At 38.5% G+C, this 19,022-nt stretch overlaps 1 long non-coding RNA gene and 1 other non-coding gene across 2 annotated transcripts in view; both read left to right on the top strand.

The window, feature by feature from the left end:
- Window positions 1–710: 710 nt before the first annotated feature.
- LOC116285182 (uncharacterized) overlaps window positions 711–19,022 on the top strand; it is a 414,943-nt gene continuing 396,631 nt past the window's right edge. The window contains exon 1 of the long non-coding RNA XR_012060295.1: window positions 711–845. This is a non-coding gene — a long non-coding RNA (uncharacterized lncRNA). The remainder of the gene's footprint in view (window positions 846–19,022) is intronic.
- LOC116276849 (U6 spliceosomal RNA) lies at window positions 13,950–14,054 on the top strand. The gene has a single exon (XR_004186336.1). It is a non-coding gene; the product is annotated as a U6 spliceosomal RNA (small nuclear RNA).

Here is a 19,022-nt window from a genome sequence, read left to right on the forward strand (position 1 = left end):
TCTAAAGGCTGGGAAAAACAAATATTCCAGTTTGAATAATACCAGGCAGGAGAAATTCTTAATCCTGGGAGGGGCGGACTTTTTGTTCTATTCAGGCCTTCAGCTGATTGAATGAGACCCACTACAGTAGGGAGAACAATATCCTTTACTCGGTCTACTGATTCTAACGGCAATTTCACGCAAAAACACCTTCATAGACACATCCGGTATAATGTTTGACCAAATGTCTGGGTGCCTCATGGGCCAGTCAGGTTGACACATAAAATTAACCATCACAGCATGTAAGTGACTGAGCCAGGATTTGGGTCAAGACAGCTTGGCTCCAGAGCACATATTTTTGGCCTCTACTTTTAACCCCTCCATGGCCTTAGAGATCTTTTCTGTCACTTACTCAACATGAAAGTTGAGCAATGCCCCTGGTCAAATTTTAACAAAGATTTTTATAATTTTCAAAATTACAAATACATACCCTGTTTCCATAAACAACATGTCACGCTAGAGGGATCTTACAAAGAGAGAGTTTGCTGCTAGAATATTTGACCTTATTCCCAGGACATCTTATTTTGTCCTTTAATATTTCAAATTGGTCCAAATTAGATCCTTGGTTGCCTCATACCAGACCTCAAACACTTCAAATTGGACATTTCATAAACCACAGAAGGAAGAAAAGACGCTCTTTACTTTTCCTTCCTAGATGCTGATAATACAGAAAACTGTAACCGGGCCACAGGTCTGAGGTCTGGGACTTCCTGCCTGCTTTCGCTCTTCTGGAAATACAACACTGCATGAAAGAGGCAAAGACCATATTTCCCTGCTTTACAGTGAGGGATGCAGTCAATACATAAGTAAGTAAATAAAAAAATATATAACTGAATGTGGATTAGAGATAAAAGTCCTATGACAACAACTGAGCTGGGAAAAGGAAGAAAGACAGTTGAAAGTTGTGAGTGAAGTAAGTGGCTGTTAACAGGGGAGTCAGAGAAGGATTCTCTTGAGCAGGTGACGTTTGAGCAGAGATCTGAATGAAATAAGGAAGTGAGCCATGAGATGATCTATGGAAAGAACTTTCTATATGGGAACTTTATGAGTCAAGGCCCAAATAGGGAGTATGCTCTGCGGGTTTAAGGAACAGTGTGAAGAAGGTGGGGGAAGGAAGGTAATGGAATCAGAGGGGCAGCCGGGGCCAGGTGATGTAGGGTCTTTTGATTAATGGAAAAGACTTTGGATTGTGTGATGGCAAGACATTGAAGGGTTTTGAGTAGGACAATAGCATGATCTGACTTACACTTTTAGAGGATCCATATGGTTGCTATAAGAGAATAATTAACTTGGGAACAAATATAGGAGCAGGGAGACGAAGTAGGAAGCTACTGCACCCATTCAGGTAAGAAGCAATGACTTGGGCAGGATGGGTAGCAGAGGAGGTGGTGACAGTTCTGTGGATTTGGATTACACTTTGAAGGTAGCATGAGGGGCCTTGTTGATGGATTCACTGTGTGGTGAATACCAGACCAGTGTACAAAGACCTTATAACTTAATGGATTTATGTGCAAATGAGTGGGTTGGAATAATGGTATCTAAGGTCTATTTCTTCGACATAGTGATTTTAATCACATTTACTATACTTCCTGAGATAGAACGACACTCAACTATTTTATCAGTTGCAGTTAACTTTATTCTTTCTGTTCTAAGTCTCAGCATATCTTCTTTGATCCAGGGAGATTTTTAACAGCAGCATTATTAGTCCACCAAAACAGCAGCTGGAGAAAGAAAATGAATGAATTCTCAATGTATTCATGGAAATGACAGGAAAACGTACAAAAATATTACAAAAAAGTTATGAGGATGTGTATCTTTTAAATAAATATGAGAGAAAGAAACCCATGAAGAGAAAAAAAACACATAACATAAAATAATATGAAAATGGCCCTCAGGGAAGGACCAAAGAAAGGATTATTTCATTTAGCAGCATTAGCATAAAATCGCCTGGCTTTATATCAGAAAAAAAAATCCTCATAATCCACTTTTAAAAGCGCTTGCTCCATATATTATGCATGACATTTCCAGGCTGCCAAATTTCTGATTGAGCTGGTGATTAGAAGACAATACAGCACCTCCTTTTCTCTTTCTTCCTTTCTTGGAAGCAGCATTGCCTCAGCTCTCCTTCTGAATGTCTCATGAAAGTCAGAAACAGAGAAAGCAGTGAGAGAGACATGCATCAAAGAGCTGATTTGGTTAAAGAGAAATACCTAGCGGGAATGTGTAACAGCTAAGACAGGCAGAGTTGGCAGAGGGGAGAAAGGGAACGAGGAGGGTCAGGAAAGAGTGGTTTTACCTGCAGTGTTGAAGGTCACAAAAGTTTCTGATGTTGATAGTATCTGGGTTAATTGCCCCGACTCCAAATGAAATAAAGCGCTGTTCGATTTGCAGGCAGCTCTGAGGAGAGATGGCTCATTTTCAACCTGCATGTTTATATCACGTTACTTAATTGGCCTGTTGAGGCTTGAGGGCTGCTGTGAGGCTGCAGTGGGAAGGGGGAGGATGCGTTGGGGTGTGTGTGTGTGTGTGTGTGTGTGTGTGATGGAGTTAAAAGTGGTAATTTATTATGATTGCTTTCCATGCTCACCATAATAGACCACTTCTGAGCAATCAGGTTGTGCTCCTGCAGGACTTGGGGTGGCACAGGTAGGCATTATTTAATTCATCTGTGAGAAAGTGAGCAACACAGGGAGATAAAGTGGATATTAATCAGAACTGTATGAGATGTGAGATGCCTGCATCTAAATCATTCCAAGGAATCGTCTGGGAAATCAACTCCCTGTTTTCAGCTGGCTTACACATTTTATTCTGGTGGAGGGATATTAGAAGCTTTTTTTCAATCACTTCTTCCCAGTTTGGTTCATCCTAATAACCTCCAGAAAATTCATAAGTCAGGGTGAATTTGCTCTGACTGGAATTTCATTCCACAGTCTCTGAATACTGATAACCGGTACGCATCACTGGGACGTTATCTGATAGCCCGAGTCTCTTTTGAGTTTTTTCTAGGCACTAGCAAGGATTTCTCAATACCTCCTGAAGCACAGGGTCTGGCTGTGCCAGTCTGAAAGCTATGGTCTAGTCAATGCCAGTGACAGAGCACACCTGAAATGGGGGATAAAAATGAAGAACCAGGAATGAAGTGCCAAAGGATCTTGCTCTGAGCTTAATGTGCAGTATGGAAGCAGATTAATTAAACATTTGCCTTGATTTTTGATCATGGAATACAAGAGATATCCTCACTGGCCTTCAAAGAATGTTTTGAAGAGGAAACCTGTTAGTTTGGAACTTACCAAGACTGAAGAATAGGAAGAGAAATGCTGTCTGTTGATTCTCAGCTTTTGACCACATCCATGGCACCCACACCTGAGCTCACCTAGTACCATCCACATGTGGACCTCAGGAGGTTTGAGAAGCCTTGCATTGAAAGTTAACTGCCGCCACTTTAGGTTCTCCCCACTTAGGTTATCCCCTAAATTGTAAGGGGCACCCAGATAATCCAGAATTTTCTCATACTGTTTTTGAAAGATCACTGAAAAGAAAACATGCAGTACATAATCATAACAGCGAAAGATTTTCCAAAAACATATCCATGGATTTGTAGGAGTCCATGAGAAGAGGCACCTGGCTGTAGGATTTTTCTAAAATAAATCCTGGGCCGTGTAAACTACTCCTTGGGAGTCATTAGGTAGGATCTCTGGTGGACAAGTGTATTCTTTTAGGTCTTCTGGGCCTGGTGCTATGAGTTGATGCCCCAGAGCACTTAATGCATGCCTTCCCAAATGTCCCCATCATTTTCCACCTCTTATGTTCCAAGGGACCCAGAAAAACTAGTAGGCCATCTTATATGGCCTAATATAATAAAAATTAGTTTCATGACAGGACTGATAATTTCAAAGATAAATTTACAGGATCCAAAGCTTTTGAAACATAGTTTCAAATTAATAAAAATAAAAAGGTTCCTGTGAGACAAAGCACTTTGTTTACCTTAATATGAAAAGATTCTAATCAAGGGAATGGTAATAAAGCCGAAATTACAATGTTTGGTTACTAAGTCCTGTATCCATTCCAGTATTGTAAAGTACCTCTTCCCAACTGGTTGGTCTTTTCAACTTGTCTATCTCTTTTGGCATATTTGTTGCTTATAGACATCAATAAAGATGGTTAAGATGTATCAACCAGAATGTATTTTTTTTAAATATGTTTATTCTGAAAATACACATTGTTTTTCCAAGGCAGCATTTCAGGCCACACATAAATCAAAGTTGCTTTGTATGTTATTGACTCAGTGGTCTGCTGGGGATTTTAATGGACCTCTAAGCTCTGTTTGGTTCATCTTTCCATGTTTAAAAAAGAAAGAGAGACAGAAAGAAAGAAAGATCTTTGATCTCCATCTTATCTGGGGAGAGGAGAGTGGAAGGGAGCCAGAGATAAGAGAACTAAACTTACCTTTTGAGAAATGCAAGCAACAGAAAATATTAGACACAACTCTAGCTATCACAAGAAAGTGGCTTTTGTTGTGGAGAAGTTAAAGAAAGAGAAAGAAATAGTTTTTCTTGCTTGCCCAGTTCTGCTTTCCTTGGCCTTCTTTCTCTGGTGATTCTGATGCTTTGTCCCATGTGGAGATGATAGTGCCATTCTGGGTGCACACTGAGGCAGAATTAGTCCCATTCCCTGTTCAGTGGCCCTGGTCTCAGTGAGGCAAACCAGATTCAGACCCAAGGGAATGAGGTGGAACAGACTCAAGGGTAAAGGTGGGAGGCAGCAGAAAGGAGCAATCTGCCAACGTCCAGTAGCGTCAACCTGAAAACCTGTTTGACAAAAATAAAGCGTGAAAGCTGGAGCTGATTTTCTTCTTTTAGGCGTTATCACTTCCCACAAAATCCTAAGGTGTCAGTGTCTCTTCTGAGTGCATTTCTGTTCCCTCTCAGATAGCAAGACCATTTTCAAGTCAGGCCTTTGCATTAATCTTTGTATGTTCTCAGTTAATGAATAATATTAGAAACAATATCAGCGCTTTTAGACACATTATGAAAGCAGGACATTGAGCTCCTGTTTTCATAGTGTCCACAAATAACTGAGCTCAGAGTGGAACTCTTTTTCATTCTACCCAGAGCTTTGCTTTGGGGATGTAAAGTGCCTTCCACACGTCAGTACTGCATGTTAAACTGTTCAAAGAAATTCTGTTGGTACTTTTGAATCTAAATATTTTGCAAAGAAATCTGAGCGCTTTCTTTTCTTCTTATTCTGGATTATGAAGATAGAACACAGTCCTCCTGGTCCATCATATATGATCAGCTCTGATTTTATCCACCTGTGAAATACTCATTTTGTAGATTAACTGGGGAAGTGGAAATAGCAAGATGACCCTCCATTTGGCATAGGGGTGTTGCCAGTCTGCATTCTCCATGCCATTTATGATATATATTCAGGAAAAATGCAAACTGACTTTAATATTAATTGAAGAAAAATTATAAATAGGAAGATAAATTCTATACAAAGACTCAAAATCATTCTAAAGATATGTATATAAATTGTAGATTTTCCCAGGTTGGTATTATCTGAACCATGGTTGCTCTTCAGTGGAGCTGAAAAAGCATATGAGGACACAGAAATATGTATATTTTAAAATTGGTGTTTTCATATTTTTTTCCTTGATAACCTAAAGTCAGTATAGATAAGCCAAAAGCACACATTTTAACAATAGTTGATAAAGTCTGTTGCACTGTTGCACCTACAGATACTTTGCCTACAGGATTATTGACCCCATTTATTCCCGATGTGTTACTCCAATTCAGTTCAGTTAGGAATATTTAGGAAAATGATTCAAAGTGAAGAGCTATTAAAAAATCTCTTCACATGTTGAATTAGTGAGACAGTGAGACATGACATGATTTTATTAGATGAAAGATTATCTGGATAAGATTCCCCATGATTTCATAGGATCAGAATTCTAGTTGGTGTTTAATTTTGTGACTTTGCAAAAGGTTACTTGGCCTTATAGGTTGAACCTCTCATTGATAATCTGACCCCTCTCTGCACTTACCTTTCATTATACCCCTTCTTGTGCTTGGCGTCTTAACCTCAAGGAACACTCAGCATTTGCTAAGCTTACCATTCACGTTCCTTTCTTGGAGTGTTTTTTTTTTTTTAATTGTCATGTTTTTCTTTCAACATTAGGACCCCCTTTTGCTTCATTTTCTAGACTGAAATCCTACTTTAAGACCCAACTCAAGTGTATCATAAAAAATATGATCCACTTCTCTATTTGGAATGAATTGTTTCCTTTCCTTCACTCTTTTAGCATACTGGTTCTTGATCCTGGCTATACATTATAATCACTGGAGAGTTGAAAAAATGCTGATGCTTTGAGCCAAACCTCCATACCTACATTTTGTGCACCAGATTCTCACATTAAATCTGAACAATGACCAGCAATAACTTTTTACTCTTTACCCAATTCTTTCTAGACACATGTGGGTAGTATCTCCTTTCAAGGCAACTTGAAGGTACCCGCTGATATATCAAAGTGAGTTTGGATGTGAGTGAATGGGAGCAGCTCACTCCCTTGGGTCTAGTGGTCTTCGATACAGCTGCCCCTGCTTGCCACTGCTATACCAGCCAGGTGAGCATGCTTATGTCACCATCAGTGAGGTACATGAAAATATGGATAAATGTATATGACATGTGTGTAGAAAATTAAGTTTGAGGGGTCCACTTTTTAAACATTACAATAAACACTTCATGTTTTCTTATTCATGTATAGGCAGTGAATCACACAATTCTACCACACTTCCATAGTTGAATCACTCTTGCTTCTGCCATTTTCCCTTCCCTCTTCTGCTTCATTATGACCCTCTGTACTGGGACATCTGCCATCCTAAAAAAAAAAAAGTTATCCCTTGACCCTTCATTTTCTCTATTAACCTTTTGTGGCAGCTTTGATAATGTGCCGGCCTATGTCCTACTAAAGGGGGTCTGTCCTTCACTGAGGTCGCCAACTGATGAGCTTTGGAATCTATCCTGTCTTTGTACTAGTCAGTGCTTCCCGTAGACAGTGCTCCCTTTCAATGATTGAATTTGGCAGGGATACTAATACAGATCCCATCTTGGTAGGCACAGGACTCCTTTATTGGCCAGCTCTGGCTCAAGAACTGATACCTTTGTCAAACATTTGGTGGACTGCATGGCATTCTAGGAGGCTTTCACTCAACCCTCTCCTGTCTCCTTCACTCAGTGTCAGACTTACATTGTTGTCTGACAGCTCTCCTCACCCTCTCCAGCTCCCTCTATCTTCTTTCACATAGGCATTCCCCCTGTAAAATCTTTACATGTTTAATCCAGGCTTGGACTGTCCTTCATGAAGGACCTAGACAACCCCCGGCTCCAATTTCTCTAAGTTCTAAAGTGGAGGGGCTAGCTGGTATAGGTGGGTATCAACCTCCAGAAAAAAAGAAGTAGGCAGTGATGGGAATCTGAGAAGGTGGATGAGATTTGTGATCCCCACACACCGTCAGTAACAGAACTCTGATTTCTTTCTCTTTCCCAATTAGTCTCTGTAGCTTTGCCCCATCAGACTATTCCCAAATAGCAGCCAGAATGACCTTTAAAAAACCAGATCATATATTCACCTGCTCAGACCTTCCAATAGCTTCGCATCACATGTAGAACAAAATCCAAAGTCCTCCTAGTGGCACAAGCCGATGTGGAAAGATATCTCTGGCTTCATATTCTGTAACTCTCCTTATCCTTCTGCTCCAGCTGCCTTCATAGCTTTGCTGTCCCTCAAACACCAAGCTTGCTCCCACCTTCAGGTCCTTTCACCTGCTGTTCCTGCTGCCCAGAACTCTCATCCCAGGTTTTCCCATGGTTCATTCCCTCACTTCATTCATTTCTTTTTCTCTTCCAGATCACTTCTTCAGTGAGGCTTGTCCTTATTATTCTATAGAAAATTGGAGCCATTTTCATTCTCTTTCCCTTTACCCTGCTTTATTTTGTTATAAGCATGTGTATCCCCAACATTATACGATATATCTATTTTTACAATTGCCTGTCTCCCACTAGAGTATTAGCTCAGTGGGAACAGGGACTTTGTGTTTTCCACTGCTGTTTCCTCAGTAACCAGAATAATGCCCAGCACACAGTAAGCATTCAGTATTTATTGAGTGAATTAATTCTGGAATATGAAACATACATGCCAGGAGGATACAGAAAGGAGGAAGGGAAATGGTATGGATCATTTATCAGAATATGTCTCCAGATAGCTTTTTCCTTTTTCTCTCCGCCCCCCTTTTTTGTATTATAAAGAGATCTACTCACCACAAACAGAAGAAAGTTCCATTATATGAACGCCAATCATATAGTGCTAACAGAATGCTTAAAGGGTCAATTTCCCCCAATTTTTCATTAAACAGCCTCGTGTGTCACTAGCCTCCTGGTTACAATGGTTGCAGATTTACGTTGAGTAACATATGATGGGGGGCTGGGTACTGAGTGGACCTGGCAGTCCTGTTCTTGGGTATTCATCGGCTGCTTCCGGTATGGCTTTTTGTATTGTGTCAGTGATGCAAACCAGAGGTCCTTGGGTGCCCAGAGGTCCTACAGAAAGAGACATGGGCAGCAGGCTTAGCCCAAGCTTTTTTAGGCGGCCCTCTATGTGTGACTGGAATGTGAGGAACACAGCTTTCTGCTGGGTAATGAGAAGAAAACATTCTAATAAGGACTCACATTTGCAACATCTGTTTCATTTGGGTAATTTTAGATGGCTAAAATCTACATCTCAGAATGACGAGAGCTCCTATCATCTTACAGATGTTTGCGGTGACGTCTCAAAGCAACCCCCACAATAATGGACTGTAAGGGTAAAGAAGGAATAGGACCCATATTAAGCTTAGGAAACAGCATCCGTTTAAGGCATACTGACACAGAAGAAAACAACATAATGGTCTTTCTCTCTTAGAAAAGCCTAGAAAAGTCTTTTCTCTCTTTTTTTAGAGCTGTAATGGTGAGTTAAGGATTTTAATACTTATATTAACTCTTTCCTTATCCAGGTATCTATACTTAATTAATCCCTACCACTTTTCTAAAGAAAAGCTACCTCATTCAAAGAAATTTCCAGGGATAAAAATTGAATATTCAAGATTCTGATGAAACCCCATTGTTATCAGACCCCCTTCTAAAGATAGCACTTAGTAGAAATGATAGCACTCTTGCTCAGATTTTTCTGGGTAGAAACATGAGGGAGATTAGAAGCTGTTAATTGTATTGCACAGATGATGAAACTGGAGGCCCGTAAAGGATACTTCCTCTTCTTTTCTGCCTCTCACAGCACTTCGCATCGTGCTGTCAGCCAGTGCTTAATAGACATATCTTGAAGAAAATGCATGGCTACAAATGTAGATAATAGTGGCAAAACAGGAAGTACAACTCTGATTTCATAACATGTGGATCCCCTTTTATCCAGCAAATTTTATTCTCTTTTAAATATCAAAACAAAAAAACCCTCCAATGGAAAGCAGGATGATGGAGTGCTCACTTTACAATGTGAGAACTTAAGTACAGTCTAAACAGGCTCTTTGTCAAGCCGATTCCTCTTTGTATGGCTTTGTGCAGTAAACAGAACACTTTAGTGTACATAATCTCATTTGATCCTCTTAATCTCTTCTGAGTTGGATCCCAAAAGCCTTCCTAGACCCAGAAAAGGTTTCAGAATATTTCATTGCCACCTGGAGACTGATATTCTTTCAGTGAACGTGAAGATGAAATGTTCTTTGAAAAGGAGCTGTTTGGTCATCAACACTTTTCTGCCAGATATCAGTCTATTGGGTTCTTTTTGCTGAGGTTAACATGTAGATATGTTAGCTTTTTTTTTTTTTTACATTTTTATTGATTCATAATCATTTTACAGTGTTATGTCAAATTCCAGTGTTCAGTACAATTTTTCAGTCATACATGGACATATACACACTCATTGTCACATTTTTTTCTCTGTGATTTATCATAACATTTTGTGTATATTTCCCTGTGCTATACAGTGTAATCTTGTTTATCTATTCTACAATTTTGAAATCCCAGTCTCTCCCTTCCCACCCTCTACCCCGCCCCACCCCCCCCGGTAACCACAAGTCTGTATTCTCTGTCCATGTTAGCCTTAATATACCACACTATGCTATGTTAACCAGGGTAGGATAAGTTACGCTCTGTTAATGAACAACTCCCATATCTCAGTGGCTTAACAGAAGAAAGTTTTGCTTCTTGCTTACAAAGATGAACTGCAAATCCAGGTGACTCTAGGGTGACTCAGTGGTCTGGGATGATGAATGTGCATCACCCTGTGACTGCACCCTAAGGAACACAGATCTCCCTGGTCATTGTAGCAGGAAGAGCTGGGCCGGGAAGTCCATACTGGCAATTAAATGTTTTGTCCGGGAAGTGACACATATTTCTGCTTACCCGGGCAAGGAAGTATCATCTTCCTCTGTGCCAGGAAGGAGAGGCAAATCAGATGTCAGTGACACTTAGGGATTCCTACTACATAGGTTTTTCTTTTATCAGTCAGTTAGGAAGTATTAAGTGTTCAGCTTTAACTTGGAGTAGACTTAGCAAAATTTTTCAAGGTCTATGGCTTTCTTCCACTGAATGTATTAAAATCGTTACTCTAAACGGTGGAGCCAACTCCCAAATTTTCTCTGATAACAGGCTATGGTGGTCTCATCATGAGGTCAGAACCACTCTGTAAATTCAGTGAATTCATTGGTGAAGAAAATTGGCCCTGTGGTTTTGATAGTGCGTAGAATAAATAGTTGGTTGATTGTCTGCAATATTCATTTTCCAGTGTGTCAGTGAACAATGTGAGAAATGTTTTTTGCCTGGCCTTTTCTTTGTGTAATTTTGGAGAACCTGAAAACCAGCAGAAGCAGGAAAGACTGAGGGTCATAGATTAGACCCTCATGGGTTATGACTTAGTTCTTGGGATCAAATTGCTGTCTCTTGCAAATGTGATTTTGGCCTCCTGCACATTGATCTTACACCAGCTGATAAACTTGGTTTAACAAATCATTGATCATTGAACAAGAGTGTGCAACTCTACCTAAAAGTGAACTCCCTGTTGGTTGCTTTAGTCCAAAACTCAATCATGAGGTTTTAAATCTGGTACTTATCCTGAGATTTGTGTAAGAATCATCTGAACAACTTGTAAAATTAAAATTACAGGTCTCCATTCAAAAATTCTGAAACACTTTTATAGAGCCTAAGAAATCATTTTTAGCAAGAATGTCAGTTGATTCCGATACTTGCTAACCTAGAGGCCACATTTTAAGAAATGAAAATTTGAGAAACACTGAACTAAGTCAGAGAACTTAGATTAGCCAGGAAATGGTCAAAATCTTGTGAATTCTAAGCAGCCCTCAAAAAATATCTGTATTGTCATGTAATTTGTTCAATATCCTATACAAAGGGCTTGGAAAACAGTCTGCATAGTAAAAGCACAAAGAGCTTTCCAAGACTTGACTGCTGGAGACTGCTGTAAATTTTCTAAATAATCTGTACAACGGCTTTAGGCATTTCTTCTAGTTAATATTGAGGGCTTTCCACCCACTCCATTTACTAGTGCCCTTCAGGATTGTAGAAAAGAACAGTTGGCCCTCAATGAGGACAATGGAAAGCAAGTTGAATGAATTCCAAAATGGCATATTTTACTTGAAAAACATGCATTATGCTCTTTTCCAAGTAAACTGCACAGAAAAATGTAAATGAAGCATAAAGCTCTTATGAATTAGGCCCTAAGCGTTTTTCTTTTTAGCATATAAACTGCCACTAAGGATGTGATAGGAATGCATTTTCTACTATTTTTCAAACTGTAATTACGTTTCCCTAGTAAAACTCAAATACTTGATATGGTCCTGTTGCAACTGTACCAGACAGGTAATAATTGGAAAATTTAACGCAGTGCTTTATCTCTTAAATGCTAAAAGGTACGGCTACTCACAGCATACAGAAGAGTTGGCATTAAATATAAAAACTGTGAACCTGGTGTTTCTCTATGATGTTAATTTTGCATCTGGAAATATGTTCCAAAGCTGTAGCACCCTTTTAAATATAAAAGAATAAAAAGACAATTCCTTCCCCAACTTTTACCTGAAAGAACCTATAATCTCCATCTGCCATTCAGTGGTTCCATTTTTTTTTCTCCACATTTACTGTATTTCAGGTTGGAATGTGATGCATGTAAGTCTCAGAGCAGTAAATTAACTTATTTAAGAAGCAAGAGAATAAAATGAAGCAAAAAAGAGGAAAATTCTCTGAAGAGCAGTGTTCAATTGTGTATCTAAAGACCATCAGAAATGGGCACACAATAAAACTCGTACAGTGAGTTAAAGAGATTTGAGCAATGCTCTTCCTATCCATCACTATGGTAGACTTTGTTAGCCAACATTATTTTTTATTACTGTCTTTTTTCAAAATTCAGCAATTTTGTGACTTATACTACATTAAAGATGTGAGAACCTACACAGATAATGAAAGGCTCCTTAAGTCTTCCATATGAATTGATAATAATATTTTTGTAGACAACGCAAATTAGTTTCCACATGGGCACATCATATGCAATTTGTATGGAAAAACCATAGAGTCACAAATTTAGGACAAAGCCCATCATTGTCTGGAATGTGATCTTACATTTTAAGATGCTTAGAAAAGCAAAATCTCTGAAATAATTTCTGATAAGATCTTTCATGAAATCTTCATCCTGACTTTGCATTTTCACTTGGGAAAACTTTGATTTTTTTCCCTAGTGCATGTGAAACCAAAATCTATAGCCCTTTGACAATGGTTCATCTGTACTTGAATTTTTTTATGGATTTCATTCAGAAGTGATGCAACTCATTTTTGTGTCTGTCAAAAGAAATATTAATTTATTTCTGCATGCCATTTTTCATGTCTCATTACTGTGCACATCTGATTTCAAAGGACTTGCTACAGCACAACTTTGTAACTGTGAATTAAAGTTATGATTTCTGAAAGCATTTATCAACTTTGGATGCATAAAAACTAAACTAAGTATAACTGAAAACAGTACAACTTTAAACCTCTAATTAGTAGTTGCAGTCAATATTCTCCAGTAAGTCAGACTGGAAATCATCTCATAAGTATAAATATGTAGCTTTTGACAGTCGGGGAGGCAAGAGAGTATAAAGATCAATAGCTCAGAGTTTGGAATTAGACAAGGGTTTCAGATCTCTGTGTTAACATTTACCAGTAGTCCTGACCTTAAGCTTGTGCTCTTTGAGCTCAGGTTCCCTCATGAATAAAATGGATAAGATAGTAGTTATAATATTTAGGATGTGCTAACTGTTGTATCCCAAATGTATAGTGGTTCAAACACAATGAAATTTGATTTTTATTCACTAATGGTAGTTGATAGTGACCAAGGAGCCTCTCCTCCAGTTAGTCATTCAGAGACCCAGGCTGGCAGCAGTTCTACTGTTTTAATCTCTTTAGGAAAAAAGAAAAAAATTGAGAAATAAATCATCTCTCCATCATTTAATCTATCAGAGAATAAAAGAAATCTTAGAATTGGAAGGTACTTTAGGAACCATGTAACCAACTTCCTGTGAATGGATTTTTGCTTGAATAGTTTAAGTAAAAAGGAGGCAGTGCATTTTCTTATTGTGTCTTGAGTTCTTGAAAATTTTTATTGCAGGCAAAAAATTTGTATCCTCCAGCTGTCCCATCTTACCCACTAGTATTTGCTTTTACCTCAGACATTTTTACTCATTAATTCACTCAACTGATGTTTATTGAGTGCCTAAGGTACATCTGAGATAGTATGCTGGGCTCTGGATATTCAAAATCAAATGTATACTCCTTACCTTGAAATACTTGAAACATTCTACCCTTCATAAAGCATGAACTTGTGCTCGCTTTGGCAGCACTATACTAAAATTGGAACAATACAGGGAAGATTAGCATGGCCCCTATGCAAGAATGACACGCAAATTTGTGAAGTGTTCCATATTTTTTTACTCTAATCTGAACACCCAGGCTCCACACCTTGTGACCTTTCTCTTGTAGCTTTAAATAAATCTACCTTTACTCAAAAAAAAAAAAAAAAAAAAGGCAGGAACTTGTGTCTTAGCCCTTATTGTTTCCCTAGCCCCTAGCATAGTGCAGGCACTTAGGAAGTGCTCCCTCCCTAGTTGTTGAATAAGTAGGTATCATAGTGGAGACAGAAAAGGAAAACAGGCAATGTCAGAATAGTGAAATGTATAATATTAAGGAGGCAATGACTGGGCTCTGAGGGAGCAGCCAGGAAGAGCACGTAACCCATCTGGGCAGTGCACTTAGGAGGAGGTGATATTTGAGCTAAGTAGTGAAGAATGTGAGAATTTACCATGTTATAGAATGAGGGAGGGAAGTTTCTAGAAGAGAAAAATAGCATGTTTGAGGCCTAGAGTTGAGAGGACTTGTCAGAGTGTGATGTAACAGGTTGAACAGTGTCCACCAAAAATTTACACCCCCTCCCCAGGAACATAAAAATGTGAACTTCTTTGAAAATAGAGTCTTTGCAGATGTAATTAGTTATTACAATGAAGCCAGATGGTCTTAGGGTGGGCCCTAAATCCACTGAGTGATGTCCTTGTAAGAAAGCCATTTGAAGATGCACAGACAAACACCGAAGGAAGACAGCCATGTGAAGACAGAGGCAGAGTTGGAATTATGGTGCCACAAGCTAAGGAACTCTTAAGGGTTGCTGGGAGCCCAGATGTCAGAAGAGGCAAGGATGGGTTCTTTTCTAGAGCCTTCAGAGGGAGCATGGCCCTGCTGACACCTTGAGTTCTGGCCTCCAGAACTGTGAGAGAATACATTTCTGTTGGCTGAAGCAGCCCAGTTCGTGATAATTTGTTACGGCGGCCCTAGGAAACGAATACAGGTAGTGTTATCAATGTACAGTCAATGGAGAGTTGGGAAGAAGGGGTTAGCAATCAGAAATGGTGTCCTTTGAGGCTCATCATTGATATAAATATAGTAGGAACTTTTGAAAACTGATTTACCAGATGAACCAGAACTCTCTGTGCCCTCTGTATAAGATACTTGACTGGACACTTCTAGTTAGTAGGTTACTCTCTAGTTTGCCCAGGTCCTTCTGCTCTCAGAAGTTGAGCTATATACTTAGCAAATCTATTGTTCCCAAAACTACTTCTGCCTATTGTACTTGTAATTATGCAATATTATTAAAATATGTTATATATCTTACGGGTAAATTATGAGAGTTATTTCTTTGAAAAATGATGATATGTTTTGGAAAAACTGGAGTATGATTAAAACATTGTAAAAATCAAGAAGACTTATGCAGTCAGAGTGCTTTTCAAGTGTCTTAATGTTTTACATGTTAAAGATACCAAAGCTACAAATTGTAAAGGAGGCATTTTAGGAGTGGTTTATACAAAAAGAACTTTGAGGAAGTTCAGGCAGTGGCAGTGTATACATGCATGTTTGGAGTTTAAGTAAAATACCTAAGGTATGTATTTTTAAATGGTTTTCTGCTTGAACCAACTTTTATACTTAATTTTCCTGATTGCATTGATTAGGAAAGTTTCTTTTGTACTTTGGTAAAGTGACTGAGTAGGAATGTTAGCAGGTACTATCTTCAGGATTAATGAGAACTTTCTTTCAGTCACACTGAATGGGGAGCAAATTTCCTTCTTACCTGGCAAGTGGCTGTTTTAAGAACTGGGATTTGGATTCCCAGCATTCTGAAGTGGGCCTGATGTTCCCTATATAAACAGCATCATAAATGGTGTCTTGTTTTTCAGCCCTGGGAATTTATTTAACCCAAGGTCATAGAGCCAGAAATGCAAACAGTTTCTTCCTTTTTTTTTCCTATATCATGTTCTTTATAATATGCCTCACCAACACAAAGGAAATACTATGCCAGTCACTTTTAGTGAAAACAGTATTTTCTTTTTCTTTTTCTTTTCTCTTCATTTTCTTCCTCCTTTTACTTCTTTAAAATACATGTTTCAAGATCTCATCCCTAGTTTACATACAATCTTTTGGAACACCACACATTTTCAAGTTGGAATAGTCTTCTATGTTTACTTTTTGTTTTTAGCACATTTAAGTTTCAAACTATATTTTGTTTGTATAAACATTAGTATTTAATGATGATGATGAACATAAATCAGTTGATTATTGGGCATGTGGTCTAGAAATAGGAAATAGGTCAAATGATAGGGGAATTTAGCCTGGGTTTGAACTTAGTCATGAATTCAACAATGAATAACTACAAAGTTATTGATCAGTCAGCAAATATTATTTAAATGTCTAGCATTTGCCAGGTACTGTACTAAGTGCTGACATATGATCAGTATGAAGATGAAAGACTGTCAGGTTCTGGAGATTCTATATCAGCATGATCTCTGCTTTCTGGGACCAAAACTAAGATTGCTAAGAGAAGACACTATAAACCTCTTAGAAGAAAATATAGGCAAAACATTCTCTGAAGTAAATCTCAGCAATGTTCTTCTAGGGTAATCTACCCAAGCAACAGAAGTAAAAGCAAAAATGAACAAATGGGACCTAATTAAACTTAGTAAGCTTTTGCACAGCAAAGGAAATCATAAATAAAACAAAACGACAACCTACAGAATGGGAGAAAATATTTGCAAAAGATGAGACTGACAGGACTTAATCTCTAGAATATATAAGCAGCTCATACAGTTTAACAAGAAAAAAAAAAAAAAAGCAAACAGCCCAATCCAGAAATGGGCAGAAGACCTAAACAAGCAATTCTGCAGTGAAGATGTATGAGGGGCCAATAGGCATATGAAAAAATGCTCAGTACCACTAATTATCGGAGAAATGCAAATCAGAACTACAATGAGGTATCACCTCACAGCAGTCTGAATGGCCATCATTCAAAAGTCCACAAACAATAAACGCTGGAGAGGCTGTGGAGAAAAGGGAGCCCTCCTACACTGTTGGTAGGAATGTAGTTTGGTGCAGCTGTTGTGGAAAATGATATGGAGATTCCTCAGAAAACTGAAAAACAGACTTACCTTAGGATCCATCAATCCCACTCCTGGGCATATATCCAGAGAGAACCTTAATTCAAAAAGATGCATACACCCCAATGTTCATAGCAGCATAATTTACAATAGCCAAGACATGGAGGCAACCTAAATGTCCATTGACAGATGACTGGATAGAGAAGTTGTGGTATATATATACAATGGAATACTACTAGCCATAAAATAATAAAATAATGCTATTTGCAGCAACAAGGATGAACCTGGAGAATGTTCTTCTAAGTGAAGTAAGCCAGAAAGAGAAGGAAAATTACCATATGATAACATTTGTATGTGGACCCAAAAAAAAGACAAATGAACTTATTTTCAAAACAGAAACAGACTCGTAGACATAGAAAACAAACTTAAGGTTACCAGTGAGGGAAGGGGGTGGGAAGGGATAAATTAGGAGTTTTCTGCTTGACCCAACTATTATATTTAATTTTTCTGATTGCATTGAATAAGGAAGTTCCTGTTGTAATTTGGTAAAGTGACTTGGTAGGAACTTAGCAGGTACTGGTTTCAGGGTTAACAAGAGCCTTCTTTCAGTCACACTGAATGGGGATACTAACTAATATACATAAAATAGATAAACAACAAGTTCATACTGTGTAGCACAGGGAACTATATTCAGTATCTTGTAGTAACCTATGGTGAAAAAGAATATGAAAACGAATATAAGTATGTTTCTGTATGAGTGAAGTATTGTGCTGTACACCAGAAACTGATACAACATTGTTAACTGACTAAATTTCAATAAAAACAAAACAACTCCAAAAAACTAAGATCGCCAGAGGCAGTAGCTGTAAGCCTTAAAACCCTGCTAGAAAAAAAAAACAACAACCCAAAAAACCCTGCTGGAATATTTAAATGCTACAGGAGGTGGCATTCTCCACATAAATGCTATCAGAAGGAGAGAATGTGCTAACATTTAGGTCCCAAGATTTAAGAAGGCACTTTCCATGTTTAAAATCCCCAGTTAACTATTCAGGAACTTACAAAGTGCTTAGCATAATACTCCCTTTGAGTTAGTGTGGTGTGTTGTAAAAAACACTATAGAGAGAAAAAGAAGACAGTTTCCAGTCTTGGCTCTGACAGTAACAAGCTCTGTGACCTTAGGCAGTTCAGTTTGATTCTTGGGTCCCCATATCCTCCTTGGTAATGATTGGATGCGGTGATGTCTACAGTCTTTTCCTGTTATAAAGTTTTCATTTATTGTACAATTTCAAGGCTGTTTGAAGGACCTAGAGCATCTTTTATAGAATTTTTGAACTACTTCATATTTTCACCACACAGCATGATATTTGAAAGAATAGTTTTTGTCACAGAGACAGTATATAATCTAATCTGCCTTCTTTCACCCCATTAGTGCTCCTATTGGAGGGAGGAGGCAACAAGAGGCCAGTATCTGCTTGCTGACTTGAGGAATAGTTGAAGGAATTAGAAATGTTTAGCCTGGACTAGATGACCTTAGGAGAAATAAAAGCCAATGTGAAGTATTTGAATGGGTGTCATCAAATGTAGGTACTTGTTACACAAAGACACATGCTTTTTGTTCTCCAGAAACTCACTTGGTTGAAAAGATAGACACACCAAAAACATGTGATGAGTCCTAATGTCGAGACAGAAAGGGCTGGCTATTAGAAGACCCTGGTAGAGATAAAATGGAAGTACAAAGGGAAGAGTGGGTTTTAGTCTTTCCCCAGATAGCAGAATAATAATATGTTGGTGAAAGGAACAGAGGACAGGTTTGGCTCAAGTGTAAGGAAAGGCTTTCTAATAATAATTAGAGCAGTTCACCAGTGGATGGTGCATCCTAGGAAGGAGAGGAAGACTCTGCTTTGCACTAAACAAAAAGATTCTGGACACATTTATTGGATACCTCTACCAGATTGGGGGGGGTGGTTAGGTAATCTCTAA

Source organism: Vicugna pacos, chromosome 2, assembly GCF_048564905.1.
Source record: "Vicugna pacos chromosome 2, VicPac4, whole genome shotgun sequence".
Classification (NCBI taxonomy): domain Eukaryota; kingdom Metazoa; phylum Chordata; class Mammalia; order Artiodactyla; family Camelidae; genus Vicugna; species Vicugna pacos.